The sequence below is a fragment of the Netta rufina genome (genome assembly GCF_964035555.1).
Source record: "Netta rufina genome assembly, chromosome: 1".
NCBI classification, from domain to species: domain Eukaryota; kingdom Metazoa; phylum Chordata; class Aves; order Anseriformes; family Anatidae; genus Netta; species Netta rufina.
This window is the reverse complement of record NC_140123.1, coordinates 130171804-130194179: the sequence shown is the minus strand read 5'-3', so window position 1 is coordinate 130194179 and position 22376 is coordinate 130171804. Positions and strand designations below refer to the sequence as shown.

Here is a 22376-nt window from a genome sequence, read left to right as displayed (position 1 = left end):
CTTTCCTGAGAGGCCTCAGCTATTACAGCATCTCCAACAAAATGCATTGAGCACTTGGAAATTCACATAACGTTTGATATCAGTCCCTGTGCTACCATTTTACATTTCCTCATCTTGCTTGTCTTCTCTTTGTCTTGTTTGCACAGGCTGTAAGGTGTTTGGGGCAGGGAACATCAAAATTTTCCTTAGCACTTATGGTGAGAGTCCACTCTCAGTTGCGTCCTGGAGCACCAATACAGCCAATATAAATATATAAATTTTGGTGGGGATGTGCTACCCATTAACAACTAGAAGTTCCAGTCAAGACTAAGATCTTGTTTTGTGATAGAAAACAGATACACAGTGGGAATGTTTTTTCCCTTCAAACCAGCAAGGCACTTTAAACACATATTTGATTATTAGCATGTGAATACTTCTAATTACAGTCATCTCTTTAAAGTTAAGCACTATAGTAAGAGTTTAGTGGATAGAGGTCAGAAGCAGAGAGAAAATAGGCAAACTGTCAGTGCCTGGAAGCTGCACTGACCTCTGAATAAAAAGCAGAGAAAATAAATATGGTGGGCAGCAATTGTTGTTGCTTTGTGAATAGCGAGGAATTCAAGTGAAGCCAAATAGAAGTCAGATGCCTGGGAGAGCAGGTAATGTAATAACAAAGACTTTCATTCCTTGGTCACAGCCTCAGTTTCAAAGACTCATGCTATGTATTATTTGTACTGTGCAGTACATGTGTAATGTGTAACACTGCACAATGGTGCTCTGTGCCTGCAGGTGCCAACAGAGTGTCTAAGATGCAACATGACAAGGGATAACATGCAGAAACATGGAAGTTGATGTGAAAAAACACGGGACCTTCAATATGACTAGTCTAAGAAGGTCTTGTAAGTGTTACTTAGTTGTTTTGCTGTTATTTTTTAATTAATTATATATGCTGATAAAAGAACAAAGGTCAGACTGGAGGGCACAATGGAATGCTAACTAAACCCAGCAAACTTGAAAGAGTAAAATGAGGATTCAGTACAATCAAACTTACAGAAAATATTCCACATATTACTGTGCAAAACATAGAGAAACACTGCTACTGAGAGTTGATAGTATGTAAGCCTTGTAGCAAAGACTTAACTTGATCAAATGAAGATTTACTGTTCTGAGTGTGGGACAACTCAGGGGTGAAGAAATGAGTAAGGGTGTACATCATCCCAACCCTGGACATTGTTCCATAGTTTCCTGCACAAACTCTTCCCTTCACTGGTAAACAATCCTAGCCCTTTCACATAATTAAAAGCATCCAATTTCTGCTGCTATAAGTGTAATCAGGCACCAGGTCCTTATTTCTTTTTCATTCTTTCTATTCTTTTCAGAATTCCTATTCTTTTCAGTTTTGAATCCTTTTAATTTCTCTTTTTCTACTTTGATCGCTGCTTGTTCCTTATTTTTCTGTACTTCTTAATCACCATTTATCCATCCCTTTCTGTTTAGTCTCACTGTCCTTCCCTATCATCCATTCATCTATTCTCTCTCTGCCTTTTCCTCAGATTTATTTATTCATTTATTCCATGTGTTACCCCCAGACAGTCATAGCCAAATAGATGCAAATCAACTACAGATAAAAGTCATCAAAAACAATCCAGTCACAAATCAGTCACAGATTCAAATGAATGTATTTATCAGTTGAAGTTCATATCCATTTATTCTTTCAAAAGAAGACTAAATCCATCAGGGAGAAAAGAACAAGGGTTTGTGTGAACCAGAGATGATCTGCAGCAGGCAGTTCAAGAAAAACCAAACCAGCATTATGTATGAATTAATATATAAGAAGGGCAACAGTTGTTTAAAAAATAGGATACATGGCTAGAGAACACCACAACATACTTGGACTCTGGTCATGATAGAGTGGATCAAGTTTTGCCTTTCTTTTGCTCCCTATTCAAGAAACAACAAAACAAATTGAGGGAACTAGGGAAAAAAAGACAAAAAAAAAGCAGAAAGGCCATTGTGCAGGAAAGGTTCAAGCTTGTTGAGAATCTATAAATTAGGTATAAGCAAACAGAAGTAAAGGTAAAAAACAATAAAAGTCAGTTTGGACACTAAGTAGTCCTGAACCAACTGGAGATCACTGACAGGCCCACATAGGCACTGGCTTGTAGATGACAGAGACTCCCAGAAATGTCTGTAAGCCTTTGGGGAAGAATTTTCAAACAGAATCCCTACCTTGAAAAACTAGGGAAATCTCTACCTCAAACAGCTCTGAGCCTTCAGTTTAGGTCCAAAGAATGAATCACAAGCACTAGTTACACAAAATACATTCACAACATGGTGTCCAAGAATCGTTACCATCTAACATGCATCCAGTGGTTAATGAGAAACGTGCTGGAAGGAATCATTCCTCCTTACAGTATTATCATCAACCAGCTTTTTGACAACATATGCAAACAAGACGATGACTCAATAAGCATGGGGAAATATTTTCCCCATGCAACAGCCCAGAAGAAAGCCATATCTTTAGGTGGTATGTGGAATATATGGATTTTCAAATCATGCCATTTTCTCAGTTCAGGGAATATACCACAAGACAGATTTCTTACAAGAGAGTTGAGTGGAGTAATCTGGAAAGAGGTGGAAGAAAACCTATAAAGACTTCATTCTTGATTTGTACAAACTTAGTCCTCCTGCTATCAGGTTCAACATCTCACCTCTATTTAATTGATTTGGCAAATTTAAAGCAAACATTAAATGAAATCTTATAAGAGGTCCCTTGTGAGAATGCCCTCTTAAAAAATCCCTTCCTACAATACAGACCAGGTATTCTACTGAAAAGCAACGTCGGGCCAAGCTCAAAGGTGAAAAACATCTATCGCATGGAATTGCAAAGGTCCGATTTCTACTTAACCAACAGAATTGCTTCTATATTCCCAACCATTTAAAAAATGGACAGAAACATACAACATGCAGTGCATTTCTTAGACTGTCAATATTTTCGAGCTTTGACATTATTGAACTTGTCTGTTCATATTTAGCTGTTTTAGGACATGATGACCTTCAGCTTATATGCAAGGAAAGGGCAACGGTGTGACAAAGTGCTGCGAATCAAGACGGCTAAATGACAACAATCTATGCATTCATTTCACAGACAAAACAAACTCAAACAAAAGAACATTTCTACCTCTGCTTCACTGGTAGAATTTCAACAGAGTGTAGGAATCAGTCTCTCTTTAAATGCCTAACCGTCATCTAAAACGTAACCTTATATTTTTCACAGTAATGAAACCAAGATCACAAAAAGTGAAATGAAAATGAAGTTATTGCATATCACTGCTGTAATACACTATTCTTGAGCCTCTTAGTATGTACACCAAACACAGACTCCTCAAGCCACTTATACAACCTACAGCCAACCTAAAGACCCATTCTGAAATGCTAGAAATCAAGGACGTCATTTTCCTGCACTACAATTTGGACAATCAATCTATAGGCTCTGGACTCATTTAATGTGACTAAGGCATTTAGTTGAAGTCAGTGCTGGCTGAAACCAGTGAAGCATTACTACTAGACAACTTTTTTTTTTCCTATATGTAACAAATAAAATAAGGATATTATTCTGCTTTTAATAAGATAGGTACTATGTCTTCAAGAAGGCAGAACTAGGCTTCTGAAAAAGCAATTAAAAAGTAACATCTATTGTTTGTTTATAACTACATAACTATGTTTCAGCTCTCCTGCCCATGTGCAATATTGCATGCCTTGTTAATGTTTTCTCGTTAACCTCTTATGAAAATCTGTATGGAAGCAAAATCATCAGAACAGAAGCACAATACGATACTTTAAAACGAGCAAGAGGTAAAGTTATTTTTATAATATTGCCCCTCTGTTCTTAAGCTATTAAACAAAAATCCCCACTTCTTCCTAGGTCACTACCAAAACCATTTATAATTCTTCCAATATATTAAACAGAAATATTCAGCTGAACTCTCCAAATGGACTAGCTCTAACAGCTCTTGGCCTGATGACTTTGTAGTACATCAATAGTGAAGCCTTAAGGTTAGACCAGCTTTGAAAACTTTCCCCTTGGGCATTGTTGTTACATGTTAACAATGCTCATTACTGCTTTGAGGATATACTAAAAATGAATTCTTGTCCTATTAATACAGAAAATGAGAATGAGATTTAATAGCAATTTTAAAAAGGGTTGAACAAAGTGTTAGCAATTACATAGGCAGAGATAGTTGATTCAAGCACCTATAGACATTTGCTTTACTGTATTATCTCTTATTAAAATATTTTTATTAGTGAACACTAGAGATTAAGAGCTGTTCTTAAAAAAAAACACAACACAACAAAAAAAAAAAAGAGAGAGAGAGAGAGAGGTTGTATTGGAAACTGAATCAGTTACTGCAATGAGTTTGTTTCTGATATAAACTAATTCTTCAGTGGACTTAACACAGTAATGAATTTCCAAAACACTGTGCTTAAATGTTTGAACTGTTGACTGATTCAACACTTCAATTTCTGTGTCATTCTGAGACCCATCATTAAAAATACACACATGAATGGGCCTGTTCTGACTTCACAGCTTTGATAGCTTTGATTTTTGCATAATCTGGGGGAAAAAATGGTATAAATTGAGATCTCTCATTCAGAATACAAATTTAATTTTCTTTACCGCAAATGCAATGCTTATATAAGGCATGCAAAGTGTTTGATTATCGCAGAAGGAATTAATTTTGGATCTGTTCTTTTTTTTTTTTTAATTTAAAAACTTAATAATAAATTAGAAAAAAAGAATTCACTTAAAACAAACATTTGACATGTCCTACTGTAAGACAGGTTTTTAAAAGTAGTGGCAATGTAGGAAAAAAAAGATAAGTACAGAAATTAGAATTAAAGATGCTGTCATCAGTGATAGGTAGCAATTCTTTATGGATATGCAAAAAAAAGTTCTTCATCTCTCTCTTCATTATATATCTAAAAGGTACACATGCCAAATGTTCATCTTTCCTGTGTCTAAGTTTCCTTCAAAGATTCCCAGTCCGACACTTCAAAGGGACACACTAATTTGTACATTCAAAACTTCAGCAAAGACTTTTAAGTGCCATTTGTTTGCACCAACTGGGAGAATTTCAGAAAAGAAAGATAATACATGAACACAAATTTAATAAGTCGCCTTAAAACCTAGCACAAAGAACCCACTGGAAACTAAATTTTACTCAGTTCATTGCTTGAGTTTGCTAGCTTTCACATTGTGTTATTTTTACATAATGTCAATATAGCTTGAGATCCTGAGATGCATCTATTTTATTTATTTTTATTTAATTTTGTTCTTTAGAATTCTGATTAGAGTTGGATAATTATTACTGTTTTACCTACTGCTTATCTTTATCACTCTCATTTCCACCCCAAAATTGCCCTAGCTGTCAGTGCTAAGGTGTGCATAAGTCCAATGAGACTCTTTCTGGCAGAGGACCTCATTTGAACTAGTGTTTCCTTTATTCACCGAGTAAAAAACAGCAAGCTGGATGAATTTGCCCCAAAGTTGTGGACCACACAGCGACTAGAGTGGATGTACTAAATGTTGAAAAGCTAAACTGTTCTTTTGTGTGGTCACAGTAACCAGCTTTTCCTTTGAAAACTTCCATCCTAGCTTTGCTCAGCATTGAGTCTAGGGGAAGATGAGATGTAAATAAGCCATGAATCAAGAAAGAACAATAAATACTTAAAAGTTAAGACTGATCAAATTAATAGATAAGTAATGTGCTCCTTTTAAGCAGAGGGTGTCGGTAACACTTGGAGGAACTGCCTAAAGAAAAGGTGGATTCTGTCTCTTGATGTTTTAGTCAAGATCAGAAGTGTTTCTGGAAGATGAACTTTAAACAAAGACTTGATTATGCCCAATAATATTCCACATCTTGTTTGGTCAGACTAGACAATCTAATAGTCTCTCTAGCCTTAGAAAATATGAGACTTCCTTAGAAAGAAACGCTAAGAAAAACAAGTTCTCATTAAAAAAACTGTAAAGCATTCACAAACAGAACAAGGCTTCATTTATATGTTTCTTGCATGCAAGTTACAAACATAGTCTTGTAACCACCATCTCTCTCATATTAGAAAAACACTACTTTTAGAATCAGTAACCACACGTCTCCATAAAATATGATTCTGGTAGCTGATCTCCCTGGTTTCAGCCCCACAGCCCTTATTCCCTAGAATAATCTCATTGTAGTGAACAGAACCGCTCTGCCTATGCCAGGCTGAATGCACTAGTTCTTTTCTTATTTGGAACTTCCATGGTATGACCAACTGGGGATTCTTGGCCTCCAGAAACAAGGCTGGAGTCCAGGTCACTGAAAAACTGAATGACTTCTAAGTCTGTATGTGGACTAATAAAGGATTCTATCATCAATGCAGTATATTCAAAATAATGATTGCTTTGCTTACAACACAGTGGATAAAGCAAGAAATGTGCTACCAATTTGTGGTAGCTCTGAGTTTTGTTAGAAACTAATTTTGATGGGTAGGAAATCATTTTAGGTAAAGTGCAGCTAACTATTTGTTATTTATATTAACTTTTATGGGAAAGGCAATCAATAACCATAGTATGGCACTCTAAAAATTCTAATAAATTCAGTGTTTCCTCAAAAGCATTATTTAATTCTATCAGTGGATAATGCTATTCAAATGTTAGCAAGGTCAGAATCAGCACCTGTGACATAACTGACCATTCCTGGTCACACAGGAAGTCTGTAGGAAACTCTTGATTAGAGCCCAGACCTCATGTCTCCTTTGTCCTATGCCATAGCAAGAAGACAAACCTTTTACAGGATGCAACTGTAGGAACTTATCAATAGACACTTAGTATCAGAGGCTAATAAGATCTGTTAGTTTCTGTGATAAAAAATCATTGTGCATTTAAAATTGCCTGCTTTTTACAAATGAAGAGTTTTTAACTGGAAAACTGCCCAAGTGGCCTACATTTCCATATATACCATGTTCACACCATATGACAGTAATTGAAATAGAGTGACTATATGGAATGCATATTGGAGAGGAAACTTGATAATGTCTTCTGGAAAAAGCTTGTTGGATGAAATGTTACAGATGAATGCTGTCCCCTTCAATGGAAGCAATTAATATTGTACATACAAAAAGAAAAAAAAAAAAAGTCAACAATTTATTCCAAATGTTAATTTGCTCTGCAGCAACAGAATATAATGTCATTCTTGATGCCAGTACTATTACTTATTCTTATGTCAACAGAGCTTCTTCTGTATGAAAAAAGGTAAAAATTTCTTTGAAGTAAGGACATACCTTTGACACTGTACTTAGTAAGGAGAATATAGTCAGATAGGCAGTGGTAATGCAGAAGACCAACAAACAACAGGGCTGTGTAACTTAAGAAGAATAGGCATTTGTTTTGTAAACTGCTGTCCCTTTATCACAAATTGACTATTCTGTAATGAAGATGAAGTGTTTGTATGAGGGTTCCACATGGAAACTTCTATCCCAGTATGGCTTTTCCAATTTAGAAGCTTGAAAACAGCAAAGTGGCACAGACATTATATATTTGTAGGAGAAAACTCACTGCTGCCTATTTGTTTACCAAAAGTATGTTTCCCGAGAGCTTATTTTTTGATTTATCCAAATTTTTGGCAACTAGCTCTGAGCACCTGACTTCAGTAAGTGTATTTTCCCATTTGAGAGAGCAAAATCCTCTGAGTGGCCATTTGACAAAATACTTATTTCATATTACATTGCTTCACTTGACTGGTATTGTATATAATCATTCATTGTTATCCATTAAGTGACTAGAGTAGTTAATAAGCAAACACTGCCAGCAGAATTACTGTAAATAAGGTTCTATATATTTCAGATTACTGAGCTATAATTAAGGCATTTCACTATTTTATACACATCTCCTTAGGTGACTCTTTCTCCAATTTTATTTATAGATTTTCTGTTTGCATTTTAAGTTGCTGTATTCAACAGGGAATTAAGTCAGGAAAACTCCGTGCCTGCTTTAGTTCTGATACTGAATTAATTACTTCAAATCTGAAAACTGTTTCTCCTGAAGTTAAGAGCAGAGCTCATGGTAGAAAGATTAAGGTCAACTACATTTCTTATTTTGAGAACATGAATTTGCTCACTTGAATGTTGGTATATCTTCATGATTATAAGATCCCTCCATGAACTGGCTCTCCTTTTCTTCAGGAATAAATTAGAGAAATAGATATTTTGCAGTACATGTAGAGCACAGCAAGCAGCCTGCTCTAGAAACTCTTGTGAGAAGCTGTCATAAAAAGTCTAAAATTCTGAAGTCCCCCTTGAGAGGTAGCAGAAAGATGATAGCCACCTACCAATAGAACCAGAGTCATACTACCTAAGTACAGTTTGGGGGAGGAGACAATAATAAATAAAACAACAGAAACAAATTGAAAAAAAATCATCTGGATATTTTTGCCAGTGCACTTCCTAAAGGTCTTCTATGGATATATTCATTTGTTAATGACAGTATCAAATAGTAAGATGAGAAAAGTGTTCTTGCTAGTGTTTCACCACTAACATAAAGAATATTACTGAGCTTGGAGAACCATCCAATTGCATCTGCAGTCCGTGAAAGTACAAATTAACATTGTTCCTTGGTTATCTGATGTGTACCGGAGCTCAATGACATCCACTCAGCTCATTCAAAAACATAATTTACTTTTTGAACTGAGTTGTGTTATCTAGTGAAAGGATCTGGAAAAAGGCACAGGAGACAGCGACTGGCAAACTCTTAGTTCATCATACACAACATTTGACACAGCTTACTTTCACAGGCTCAGAAAGCCACAGCTACTCTCTTCCAGTTTGGGTAGAGATGAAAGAATGTGACATTTGTGCCTTAAAGGCAAACTGAGGACTGCATCTGAGCTGCTACCCTTGTGCCAAGCCTCCCTGAAAAGAATACATAATGGAGGAAGTACGGGTAGAAGAAGAAAATTGAAATGGAGGGACTGGTGGTGGACAGAACATTGAAGTTGCAGAAGAAAACATACTTATTCCATGAGCTAAACTAAAACAAATTGATTCCTAGAATGGTTCTGAAGGAATATTTCCCTCTGCAATTTTCCTTACCAGGTAGTGCTAATAGCATATGACATGGCCTCCTTATTCAGCTAAAACAGTAATTTTTATTTTATTTTTTGGAAGTGAAGAAAGTAGAATAAGGCTATTATTTGGGGGGGAAAAGAATGTCAGTCCTGCAGTGCTAGCTTTCTAGCTTAAGTGTTTCTCTACCACAGAAAACTTTTAAATAAGTCCTATCAGAGTTGAATACGAATCCATTTACTTTTCATTCAATTTTTCTTCATGTCCATTGCCTTACATGCTCACCAGCAAAGAACTTCAGAAAACTGACAAGTTCTACCTTGTTTTACAGGATTCTATTGCGAAGTCATAGTATCAATATGGGCTACCAGCTCACCTTCCCACCAGCATAATATATGGCAAAAACTATGGATGGCTCCATCTCACATGTACAATTTCTCTGGCTTTAACCCACATGGATCTCTCTCTTCTTGAACATCTCTTGTCATTACTGGAGTCAAAGACTGCAGAAAAGGTCAACCAAACTTCCTAGACCTGTAGGGAAACTTAATTCCAACCAACTACATAGAAATTGGCCCAACTTTGATCTAGAACATCTTGAATCTCATTGAATCAGAGGAAATCTGATTTGTGTTTCAAACCAGAAAGGTGAGTTTTGCTCTGGTCAGACTCCTAGTGTTCTCAATAGTGAGTCCTATCCACTTTAAACAAACAGAAGAGCCTATACCCCTATTGCTATAAACTGAATAATTTATATGCTTGAAAAAAAATCACGTTTATTCAACTGGGAAGGTACAAAAAGGGTATGTTAGAGTGTGTGGAGGAGAGGGCCCTTACTTGTAAACAAAATACATGTGGACAGCGGAGAGAGTAGAAAAGCACTGAATTAATTTCTTTATTTTGGAGTTTGCTCCGTTATATGGAAGCGCCCATTTAATGAAATTAAGTAGTAGAAACACAACTGAATAGATGCTAAATCTTTTAATTCTTTGATTTTATGATAAAAATGGGTGTGGTCTGTAGAACTCCCCCTCTAGTGGAGTCCATAAAACTCCAGAGAGACTGAAAACCTCTGTGAAGCTTTGGCAAACTTCTCAGGAAATAACATAAGAAGCTGTTTTCTGGTTCATCTCATTATTTCCATGCTTCCCGTTACTGATGTAATGGGAAGAGTGACACTTACATATTCCATTAGAACACATACAGATATTTAATTCTTAATTTTTAGAGACTTTGTTCCCCCACAAGTGGTCCCTGAAAAAATCTAAAATCCCTTAGGATTCCGTTTCTGACTTTCACTAAAATGAAAGCACAAACACTAAAGTCCAATGACACCGCATGGTCAGACTTCAGCCCACACATGAAAACCTTTAAAACTTGCCTGGAACTCATACCAATATGTCTCCTTTGGCACATTCTGTTCTGAAGGTTTAAGAAACTGTAGACACAATAACATGATCGAAGGTCAAAGGGAATTAAATTTTTAACTTTATTTTCCTCACATGCTGTGTATCACCCAAGCACAAGGAGAGCTTGTACGATAAACTTTGGAACTTCATCTTCAGGTCAGCAGAATATGATGCCTACTTCTAGTCTCATCAATCCATATCAGTAACAAGTGGCTGCTAAAATCTCATGTTCCCATATCAAGTGTGAGCCTTCTACTTCTTAATATCAAGCTGACCAAGGGAAACTCATACAATTCTAATTAAGCATGCCAGAACAAAAGCTCTTGTGACCAGAGGATGTCTGTGCACCTACCTAACAAGTGCTACAGTGACAGCTGAACAATGCAAGCTTCTCAGTATTTCTCCACCAGCACTCTTCCACCCATTCCACAAAAGCTAAGTCCCAGACTCCAGCTTACCTGAGCTACTCTATAGAAGCATCCTGTCTTTTAACTACACAGCTTTTGCCCCTAAATGTACATGGTGAGAATGCAGAAATATCTCTCTCCCCACTCCTGTTTTTCAAGCAAAAAAATATGCCATTCATTGCAAAATGGCTGTAATCTCTAACACATCTCTTATATGGTCCTACATAAGCACACATTCTACAACCAGTGATGTGCACTACATTAACATTAGTTAACTAGTAACAATCTCTATAATCCCTTATTACACCTCACTCATCCATGACTATTTATTAAAGTTGTTTTTTTTTTTTTTTTACAGCTCTTTTGAGGTGCTGGATAGTTTTTTAAAACAGACAGTGTAGACTCCTAAGTGAAAATGGTGACTTGTGAATTTTCCCCTTCATGTCAATTTTTTGTATGAAACTTCTTATAACATAAAGGTGGATCTGCTTGTCCAGAAGCATTAAATATTGAAATTACTGTGCAAGCCTAGGAGATACTTTTCAACTGCTAATAATGTGTCTGGGTTATAAAAAGAGCTAACCCATATTTTAAATCGTTCATCTGGAAATTTGGATTAAGAGGGGAAAAAAGCAGTTTTCATGTTTTAGAAAGTGATATCAAAACATTAAACTATTTTCAATTCAAAACAACAGCCAAAATTGATGTAAAATCAGATTTTAAATTGCTTTTGGCTGAGTAGTTGTCTGTAAAGCAGAAGGGGTGGGAGTACCAAAGAGTTTGCAATGGAAACACCAAGACACTCTTAACTGTAGTCACACTAGCAAGAGCTGCTATCATGAAGTAATAACATTATCCAGAAATCGTTGTTCATTACCTCATTCCTAATGCCATCTCATTTCACTTGAGTTACTTGGGTCTGGTGATGGGGTTAATGAGAGAGGAGGTGTTTGAGTGGGTGTGAATTAGGGGCACTGCTAAAATTGAAGCTGTTTTAACAGTTCTGTGTTTAATATAGTCTCAAGCTCTGTAATTTTTTTTTTCAGGTAAAATACTTGCATGTTCCAAGGCTGACACTGACTTTGGCAGTGTATGGATAATACCTAGACTTATTCATATTACACAGAGTACTACAGAGGGACTCGTACTTCTATTCCTTTTCCCTTTCCAACATTCTGCCCACAAGTCTAACACAGCAGGAATGCTAGCGCTTTGATTTCCTGTGTTCAGAAATATTCCTCTAGAATTTGGATATTTACAGTGACCACAGCAGAAAACATCACTGATAGCTTCTCCCCCCCAACTCTGTACTCCACAAGCCATGTTCACATACCGCACAGCAATCCATTACAATATGTTCCAACATCTGCCTCCTCATATGACCTATTTGATTGACCCTTTTTATGCTGCTCCAAGACTGGCTATTCTTTACAGTGGGAAGGTGAACAGTACTCACTGCTTCTTCAGTTGGCAACTTGTAAATACCCCCATTTTGGGAAAGACTGGGGATATCAAGCGGGAGTCTTCCTCACTTGTCTCCACATTGACTCCATTCAGTGCTCTCCTTTATTGCTAGCAATGTGTCACATTTCAATCCAGAACAGGGAAAGTCTCGTTGTCCCTCCCGCCTATTGCTAGTACATTAAACACTTCTGCCAATTAAAATTTTCCATGACAATTATTAACATTACCCAGTGTTTGTGACTCCAGCGTGGGAAGCATGAATAATGTAAGAAACAGTACAGTCCTCCATTACACAGGGACACATCTTGTTTTTGCCAAAGTTAGCAACTGTAAAATATATCTCAACTTCTCCAGCCAATATCATGGCATAACACAGGCTTTGGGACAGTGATCACATTCACGTTTATTAATGGAGCATCTAAGGTAGCTTAAAAGAACTTCCCAACATTACAGGCATTAAATACTATCCTTACTCTCACCATCTATCTTTCCATCACGTATTTAACAACATTAATGTACTTCAGAACCACAGCTGATTGTCCAAAGTTATTTGGCAAGAAACAGAATGAATATGTATGAAAACATACAGGAGCAAAGCACTGCCCAGCTCCGCAAGGTATCTCCTCTTCCCAAGGATGGAAAACTCAATTGACAGGCAGAAGCTACATGTATTTGGTGGTTGAAAAGTTGCCTGCACTGACTCCAACCCAGTGTCTTTCACAAATTCTAACCACTACAGAAATATTAAATCATTTGGTCTTGAGGCTCCATTTCCCACCAGCACACACACAGATATTCTTACTTTATTTTCCTCTGTTGCTTGCTTACTAACTGGAATTGCCTAGGCAAATGGAGAAAAGAAATTGAACTGTGGTAGGAAAGACACTAAGTGGGAGTACTTGGGGTATTCATCTGACTAGGTCTGAACTAATCACCTTGAGTTCCCTTTAGAAAAACCTGAATGGAATACACAACGTTAGGCCAGATGAATTATACATTCATGGCTAAAGATGAATCTCATACTAACTCCCTGAGTACAAACCAGGAAAAAACAGCTACTCTGTGCTCAGTGTGTCTGTGCCACTTTTTAGCAGATGAATTCTTTAAAGTGAAATGTATCCATCCCCTCTGAAGTTCATGAAAAATATACATTTCCTTTTTACTTGCTGCATAACTAAGATGGAAGGGGACTTTGCCTTCCTCAAAGCTGTACAAGTGGTAAGGCATACAGACACATTTTCAGCACAAAACATGTAGAAGAGGACATATAACTCCCCCAAAGTTGCCTCCAGACTGCAACTTCACATTTGTGTGGAGAACATATATGTTAACATAAAGTAAAGTGTGAACCCAAGAAAAATGATGACAAACACTGACATCTGGCCAATCTTACCCTTCTTTACTGTGTTTGCCTCACATATAGTATGTAAGAATGTGTGAAATACTTCTGAAAATAACAGTTAAACTCCATTTCAGTTTTAACAAGCAAAGCAATATACAATTTACAATCTTCTTCAGAAAGATCTGATTTAGTGAAGTTCAAAGGGCAACTTCAGCAAATTCCCAGCAGGAGTTAGAGACCTAACTTACCGACTATCTTGCAAGTTTTAGAACACAGGTGATTCATTGTGATTTTTTTTTCCTCTTTTGTCCAAGGTTGCACTGCTTTTATATAGTGATTTCTTTTTTAATTTTATCTTCAATTTCATATTCCAAATAGAATCAGACCCAGTTACACCATGTGTGGTGTTACTATGTTTCAGGAGGAAACTGACCACCATAATACATTTTTCCAATCAAGAGGAAAGGTACAAGAGGGAATCCTTGCCACCTGCACGCCAGTGATGACCAGCACACACTCCCATCCTCCTCTTATTTTGAGGAGATTCGCGCCATAATGATACAATGAACATGTTCTACATGGGACATCCCCAATTAAGGAAGACCAATTATGATAAGATGTACCTTTGTCCTTCAAAGATACTTCTGTTATTCCACTCTGAGCCCTGTCTCTGATATTTAATTTACTGCAAACATAGGAAGGATCTACTTCCCATTGCAGAAGTAAGAACTATGGCTGGAAGATAACGAACAATCGCAGTCAAATGACCTTTCTTTACTTTATGGTGTAGAAAGATCATACTGATTTTAATAAGATTAGGATAACTGACATTCCAAAGTACGTATGTCACAGATTTTCTCATAAGACTGAAAGTATCTTTCCTTCCTGTGTTGTTTATAATTAGCTCCATTGTCCAAATTGTTCCCCTTAAAATAATTGTTCTTATAGATGGTACCTATAAGGGTCATAACTGGAAACAGTAAAAGTGTTTCAGACTTTTGACCCTCCTTGAAATTAAAGTATTGTATAAACTGTAAATTGTTTAGACCAACAAGACTGAGAACAAGTACAAAATGTTTAGTTAGTGGTGGTGTAGGGTGTGTTTGCAGAATTACATGGCATTTGCAGAGATGAGAGGAATCACTTGTTTCAGGCTTCCACAGTTAACTGTAACCTCCTTAAACTGAATTGCCATTTCTGCAGTAGCAGATGCAAGCAACCCCAAAGATGGTATCAATTCTCATTGGCCTAGAGGAAATCTAAGTTGTCGGCTGTATTATCCTTCCTCCCTCTCTTCACTCTCCCCCTGCTTGTCTTCCATATTCTGATGACTGTTTATGAGCTCAGCTGTCATTCTTTGCACCAGGGAAAGATAGATGGGACACACCAACCCCAACCTAAGTGACCTTTGGATGTGACAAGATTTTTAGGTCAGTCCCGCTAAATGGAAGCCTTGGTGTATCGAGGCTCGCCTCAGGGTGAAATTTCCAGTGAATTTATTATCTCCCAATGCCCTTTGGACTGCTTCCCACCATCAAACACCATGGCAGCACTCGGAACAGGAAGAAATACATTAACTGGAATCTGATCGTTTTAAAAGGTTACAGCTGCCCAAATATAATTTAATTTCATACTTGCCCTTTGAGGGTTTGGTGTATATTTTCATTTTATGACTGCAAATGATAAAGCTCTTAAGATTCCAGGCAATAAAAAGGAAAGGGGGGAGAAAGTATTTTAAGTGTTAGAAGTCTATTCAGTTCATAGGCGATGAGCAAAGTGACAGATCAGCTCTTTTTTTAAAATCTAACATTTCCTCTTTTTTTTTTTTTAGTATTCATTCCTTTCCACACTTGATCATGAGCAACAATACCTTTTAGTGAAATCAAACCTGTAATGCCACCCAGTGTGATATGAAAGGAACATTTGATGTGCAACCACCTACCTATCCTACATCCATTAAGGACCTGATTCAGAGTAGCAATTAATCTGAAGTGAAATGAAATTAAGTGAAAGTGAACTGATACCAAAAAAAAAAATCAGACTTAAGAATATGCATAAATTTAACCATAACACTTAAGAATTTAAAGTAGGCAGGTGCCCTGGCTCGTTTTTGATTCTCTCTAACTTTTCCAGTCTGAGTTCAGGTCATATATAAAAGTTCATCCACCCATGCCCACACAGTATGATAAAAGTCAGGGTAACCAACATTGCTTTTAGGGGAACATTCAATTTGATTAGAGTCACATACCTGTGCAATAGCAAAAATCTAATGCAAGAGTATACGGGATATGACAACCTAGCACACAACACAAAATGCTAGGAAATTACACCAGTTCTCTCTTTTTCCCCACTGAAAGTGGATGCAACCACCATGTACTCAAACACAAGCTACCATGCAAATGTGAGCTTGGCCAGCAAGGACTAGGGATGGGAAGTGCTGGGTACTTGCATCTTTCACTGCAACTACTGAAAACTGAATTAATGCTACCTCTCGATGAAATATTCTGATATAATTGTAATGACTGTTTCCTTTCCACAAAACTAATCACAGGAAAAATAGAACAGCTGTGGAAAGGAGGAAGGATTAAGTGTGAATGTTGCATATCTTATTTTCAAAGCCACCATAAGAAATTAATTATTGTTGGGCTCCCAAATCCCTTCAGGCCTCTTTAAATATCTTTCCCACATAGACATTAATATAATCTGTCCGAATTACATTTGCCACCAGTATATCAGGCTAGTGTATAGCAAGAAACAAGGCTGCCATAATAATGAAAATAAAGTTAATTAGCCTAATAGGAACTATATTCCAAGGCAGCTATTAGTGACACTGCAAGACAGCAAGTTGAAATAAGTTTTATGTGCGTGACATGACCAGTGCTGGGTCCAGAAGCAATGGGCACGAACTGGAACACAGGATGTTCCATCTAAACATCAGGAAGCACTTCCATACTGTACGGGCAGCTAAGCCTGACACAGGCTGCCCACAGAGGCTGTGGAGTCTCCCTCCCTGGAGATTTTCAAAAACCACCTGGACATAGTCCTGAGCAACCTTCTCTAGGTGGCTCTACTTGAGTAGTGGGGCTGAACCAAGTGACCTCCAGAGGTCCCTTCCAACCTCAACCATTCTGTGATCCTGTGTTATGACATATTGCTTGCCCTAAACATCAATAAGCCCCAAGTCTGCAAAGTAAATACGGGAACATTGATCAGATAGTAATGCAGAACTACTGTAGGGAAAGTAAGAGATATTTAACGCCAATTTAACCTACTACAAAATGTAACACATCTATTAGTGTTTCCTTCTTGAATTTTCTAATTTTCAGAAGTTCAGAGTTTAACTGTAAAATCAACATCAGAGATGAAATAGGACTTCAGCCATGTTCTTTTGCCAAATTCAGCTAGATCCATTTGGTTCCCTTAATGAAATAAATATGCTGCTGTATTTTATGGTAATGGCCCAAAACACTTTAATAACACTATCACAAGCTGTAATGTTTTGGTGCATTAATGGAGAACACACTGTTTTAATTTGTAAAGAGTGTTTCAAGCCACAAAGGGAAAAGAAAAATTAGGAGAAGAAGAAGAAAATGCTTTGCTGCCAGATGCTGTTTTCACACTCCATAGTGGACAGAAGTATAAGTTACGGAATGGACATTTCACCTTCAGAAGGGCAGGGGTGATGCTGGCCTTGCCATGCAGATGTTCTGAGGCTCAGGCTGCCTTTCCCAGCACAGCACCCATGAGGATGCAGACAGAGACTTGTTTTTTCAGACCCCCGAGTGCATTAGGCAGGAGGATGGGAACCACCCCTCATGGCACCCTACATCTCCAAGGAATTTACCTCACTCTCTGCACACAAACTGGCAATCCTGGGCCTGTTCGGGAGAAACAGATCTCATACCTATATGAAGGAGGTGAAAAAAGCCATGACACAAAAGTCCCCAGGTTTCCTCCTGTTGTGCTGATAATCACAGGATAGTGATTTCAAGGCTTCTCCCAGCTTAAAAACACACAGTGACTTTTTGAAGTTGTTTTTTTTTTTTTTTTTTTTTTTTTCCTGTACGCATGCTTCTTTATTTTGTTTTGTGTTTAATTTATATATTAGTCCAATTTATTTATTAGTCCAATAGGAAAAGACAACTCAAGTGGTAGCTTGTGCTGACAGCCCTGCTCCCTGTAATTCTGGAGTTTGTAAGCCTCTGGGATGACTTAGCAAATTTGCTGTATGTTTCTGGTTGGGTAAATTATCTGTGATGCGACTGGCCTCAATAGTTAAGGAGTTAGGGAATGCAAACCAAGGAGCTTGCAACACTTTTCTCCTTAGCTATCCAAGAGCAGAAAGGAAGCGAAACAGACCATTGATAAAAACAGCAAATAAATAAATCAGTTCTGCAAGGTAGAAAGGATACGTAGAGGCTAGTCTAGCAATTAGACTCTTAATTCAAGAGGCCAGTAGAGTTCATGGGGGTTACAAACATAAAAGCTTGCCTTGAGGACCAGTAGGATCTACAGGTACTATTGCCTCCACATTTTTGTGTTCAGATTGATCGTACAAAATCTACTGGACTGGAAAACACTAAGCACTCTGAAAGGAGGAAAGGCATTTGAGGAAACTGATTCAGGGTATTGGGGAAATAACTGCACTCTGACCTGACCTCAGGAACAGGTTTACGCTGTCAAGACACACCAGAATAAATACGTTCAACACTCTGAAAGTTTCATCTCCAGATTCTACAGCATCTTCTACTGAGGTCTAAGTTCAATTGCTGACTTTGGAAAGAAAACAAACAGAACAAGTATCCTGACCTCAGAGGTTTGTTGTCTATAGCATAGATTTATGGTCTACAGTAACTACAGATTTTTCACAATTTTAAACTGTGCCTAATATTAACCTCCATCAATAAAAGATGCTAAAATATCCTCACTGGTAGCTGTTACCCATGGAAAGGAATCAGATGCAAGAAAAACAGGATGAGAATAAGAGCCCAAGAGCTTTTAATGGATTGCACTGTTGTTCTTGTTTGCAAGGTATATCACTGGCCAGAGATACTCTCCTTGTCTATACATTTACTATGCTGTTTGTATGTTTCTTTCCCATTCTGTCTTGTCAATTTGAAATGATCTAAAATGTCAGAGAAAAAAACATGCCTGTAGTAAGAAAGAGGACATAAATCCAAATTCTTGTAAGTTTATATATTATACCAACCTGTATCTAACAACACACCATGTCTTATGACCTAAGTACAACTGAGCTAGTAAGATCTGAATAAAGAACTTTCTGTGTTAACTTTTGGGATTCATAAAACATAGCAAGCTGATTTGTGGACCTAGAGGAGCAACTCAGTGTTAGCAAGAAGTTAGTTTTCTGTAAGTCAGCTTTTCTCACTGTTGTTATTTGTAGCATTATTCTGCCAGCTTTGAAGAGTGTGCATGTGAGTAATCTGTGGCTTTCCTGTGTGTTCATCTGTCACGAGGGTCTGCTGAGGCATTGTAAATGCACACACTATTGGCAAAGCTCAGCATGAAGACAATGAATTCCAAAAATATCCAGAAAAAAATTCACTAGTCTAAGGGCAGCTTTCATGTTTTATAGGAGGCCTATAAACCCCCAGTTTATGGTTTCAGAGCAAATTCCCCCCAGCCAGCCAAACCTCACTCAGTGTGGTTTCACATTTCTCCCACCGCACAGACAGTTTGCTCAGGATTATACAATCTTATTTGCATGATTATATAATCTTCTTTTCAGCAACATCCCTCTGAAGAGCAAACAACATAATAGGAAAAACAGTAGGGTAAGCCAACTATTTCAAAACCCAGTGTCTGGAATGTGCAAAGGGTACAAAGTAAAAAAAAAAAAAATAATAATTTTTTTTTTTTGGTTTTGTTACCAGCTTTTTTAATCCAGACCTTTCCAGGGAGAACTGATTATATATATATATATATATATATATATATATATATAATATATATATATAATATATATATATATATATATATATATATATATATATATATATATATATATAAAGCACTAAACACCATGCTCAGTAAAACACAAACACTTCACAAGTTTACTCTGCTGCCATTATACAGATGCATTGTTTAGATTGTCCCAAGGTATATGTACCAAAGTGTCTGTCTTCCTCTTTCTCAACAGAACATACTTTGTAAAACATTTCTCAGGTTTTCTTTTCACCTCCCTTTTAGTGTCTGGCAGACAGGTTTAGCCATTGCTGCTATTTTGACACAGGTTTTGTCATGCAGCTGGCTGAACTCACACCACTGACAGCATCACTCCAACCTACCAAAGCCCCGACTGTATCACACAGAAAAATAAATGAACTTTTAACTGATAAATATTCCTCTATTCCTCAAGCTTTCTCCTCTTGCAAATACTTCAGACTTTGTCCTAGACAGGACGTTGTGTAAGTGAAGCCTGTCATATTCCAATCTGTAGACAGACTCTTCTGCAGGCTGCTAAAACTACTTATGATGTCAGTTACTTCAGCGATATTCATCTAAAATTAATGCCTTATAAATAATCAAGGAGTAATCTGCTTCCGTCTGTCAGGCTAACCCCAAAAAGAAAGAAGTGTAACATTTTTACAAGAGAAAAGAAATTAAGGGTGACCTGACCTCGCAAGTATGTTTGCCAGACAGTTATGCATGCTTTCTTGCATGACCTATTTTTCCCTGCTCACACCACAGAGATGTTTCAAACAAATGGCCAGTAATTTAGACTGCTTAAAACACAGGTATTGCCACCCAAACATTACAGTTGGGCATCTTAATGGCATTACCATAAAAACTTCTGAAAGTTTTTAGTGGCTTGTTATCTCTTTCCAAGTTGAAAAAAAGCTCTATTGGTCTATAGAGGATGATGTCAAGTATCACTCTTTTCCAAAATTAATGCACTGGGTAGGTATCATGGCCTAATATTTTATTGCGTATCAGTGTGTGAATGGCCTGTGTGAGGAAGTATACTGAGTGTGTACATCTAATACACGCCATAGGTACACTCAGTGTTTTAGTTACAACACAAACATTAGGAATAACTTCGAGCTAATGAAACTATATATAGCCTACATAACCCTTCTTACAGTCTAAGTTCCAATGCTGAAATACTTCCAACCTGAAGATGCTCAAAACTATTCCCTATTAAAACTGCCGTCAGATTTACAGAACATCTGCTTCCACTACCATAATCAGACTCTGTACCAGATCTGAAGATGGTAATCAGATCACCCATGGTATGAGTTATTTATTTTCAACTGTTTTGGTTTGAGACCTCCAGAACCTTCTTAGCAGAGTTGAGGACCAAGTATCATGACATAAAAGCCTATTTACAACAGGTTAACTTTTTCTGAGTCACCTTTTGGTCCCATTAAAAGTATTTAATGCCCCCCTAGCAGAAAACCATAGAAAACATACTAGTATGAAACATTTAAGGTCACTACAAGAAAAAGGTACAGAAATGGTTCTTTTTTTCTAATTCGTGTAAGTCAAGAAGGTAAGAGAAAGCTTGAAACAAAGGACAAAATAAAACGGAAACAACCCAAGAGACGAGGAGAAAGAAAAACAGAATAAATGTGTGTGTATGGAAGATGACGCAAAGGAATGGGTTTCTGCATGCTGGGGCTTATATGGACAGAGACAACAATATGAAACTGAAGGCTGGTAAATACAAAATAACATGGAAAAAACATTGCTTGTGCTAGTTCCATTGTCCAAATGTCAAACTCCTTCTGGGAACCTGGGGGGGGGGAGGGGGGGGAGTAATAGCTGTATAAGCATCTTGTAACAGGTTCTTCCTGAAGGGGATTTCTTGTAAACTGCTAAGCTCTCATGCTAGCCCATATGGGCTCAGGAAAGTCAGAGAAAATACTGGCTGCACTTTTTCCAGGCCTATTTGCATAAGTTAGTGCAAGTAGTGCAAATAGGCCTGGAAATATGTTAGTTATGTTTAGTATGCAGAACGTCTCTGTATGTAATTGAATTGTTGTTTTTGCCTCTATTAATACATATGCAAATGAGTCACTACTGCAGCTGTGCTGTATTAATCATATGTATGCTTCTGTCTGTCTGCCCTGCAGGCTCAGGGTCGGAGGGAGGGGGAAGAGGGAATTCAGTCTCTTTAACCTACAAGAAAACTCACTCATGCAGACAGAGGTCTGCTAGCAAACAGCAGGCCTGAGTTACAACCAAAAGGAAGATAGGCCGGTCATTTTTCAGTCTTTTCCATTTTTCATAGATATAGATGGAATCTGAAAGTTATGCAGAAAAGATTGTAATGTAGATAAAATGAATATGCTACCACAGCTAATTCTTTCCCCTGGAGGGCTGGGGAGGGAGTTATAATCTGACAACCCACAGAGTAGCCACGATATTGTTTTACCATGTGTATTTACTGCCTGTAAATGTTCACTGTGCATATGTTCAGACACTCACAGTGCTCAATAAAATACAAAGTCTATATATATATTCTGTCATAATGGTTGTCTTTCAGAAACTGGTTGGATTCTGATCAAATGATGTGATCAAGTTTTTCATTCAAATCTGTTTTTGTAAGAGATATTGACTTTACTTGTAAAATTGTATACGTTAATATCAAAGGCAAGTATGGGCTATTTAGATGCCAACTATAAAGCGTATTTACCCACCATGAACAAGATT

General features: G+C 37.4%; 1 protein-coding gene across 1 annotated transcript in view; it reads right to left on the bottom strand.

Moving 5' to 3' along the window:
• SOX5 (SRY-box transcription factor 5) overlaps nt 1-22376 on the bottom strand; it is a 290578-nt gene that overhangs the window by 55269 nt on the left and 212933 nt on the right. The window lies entirely within an intron of this gene.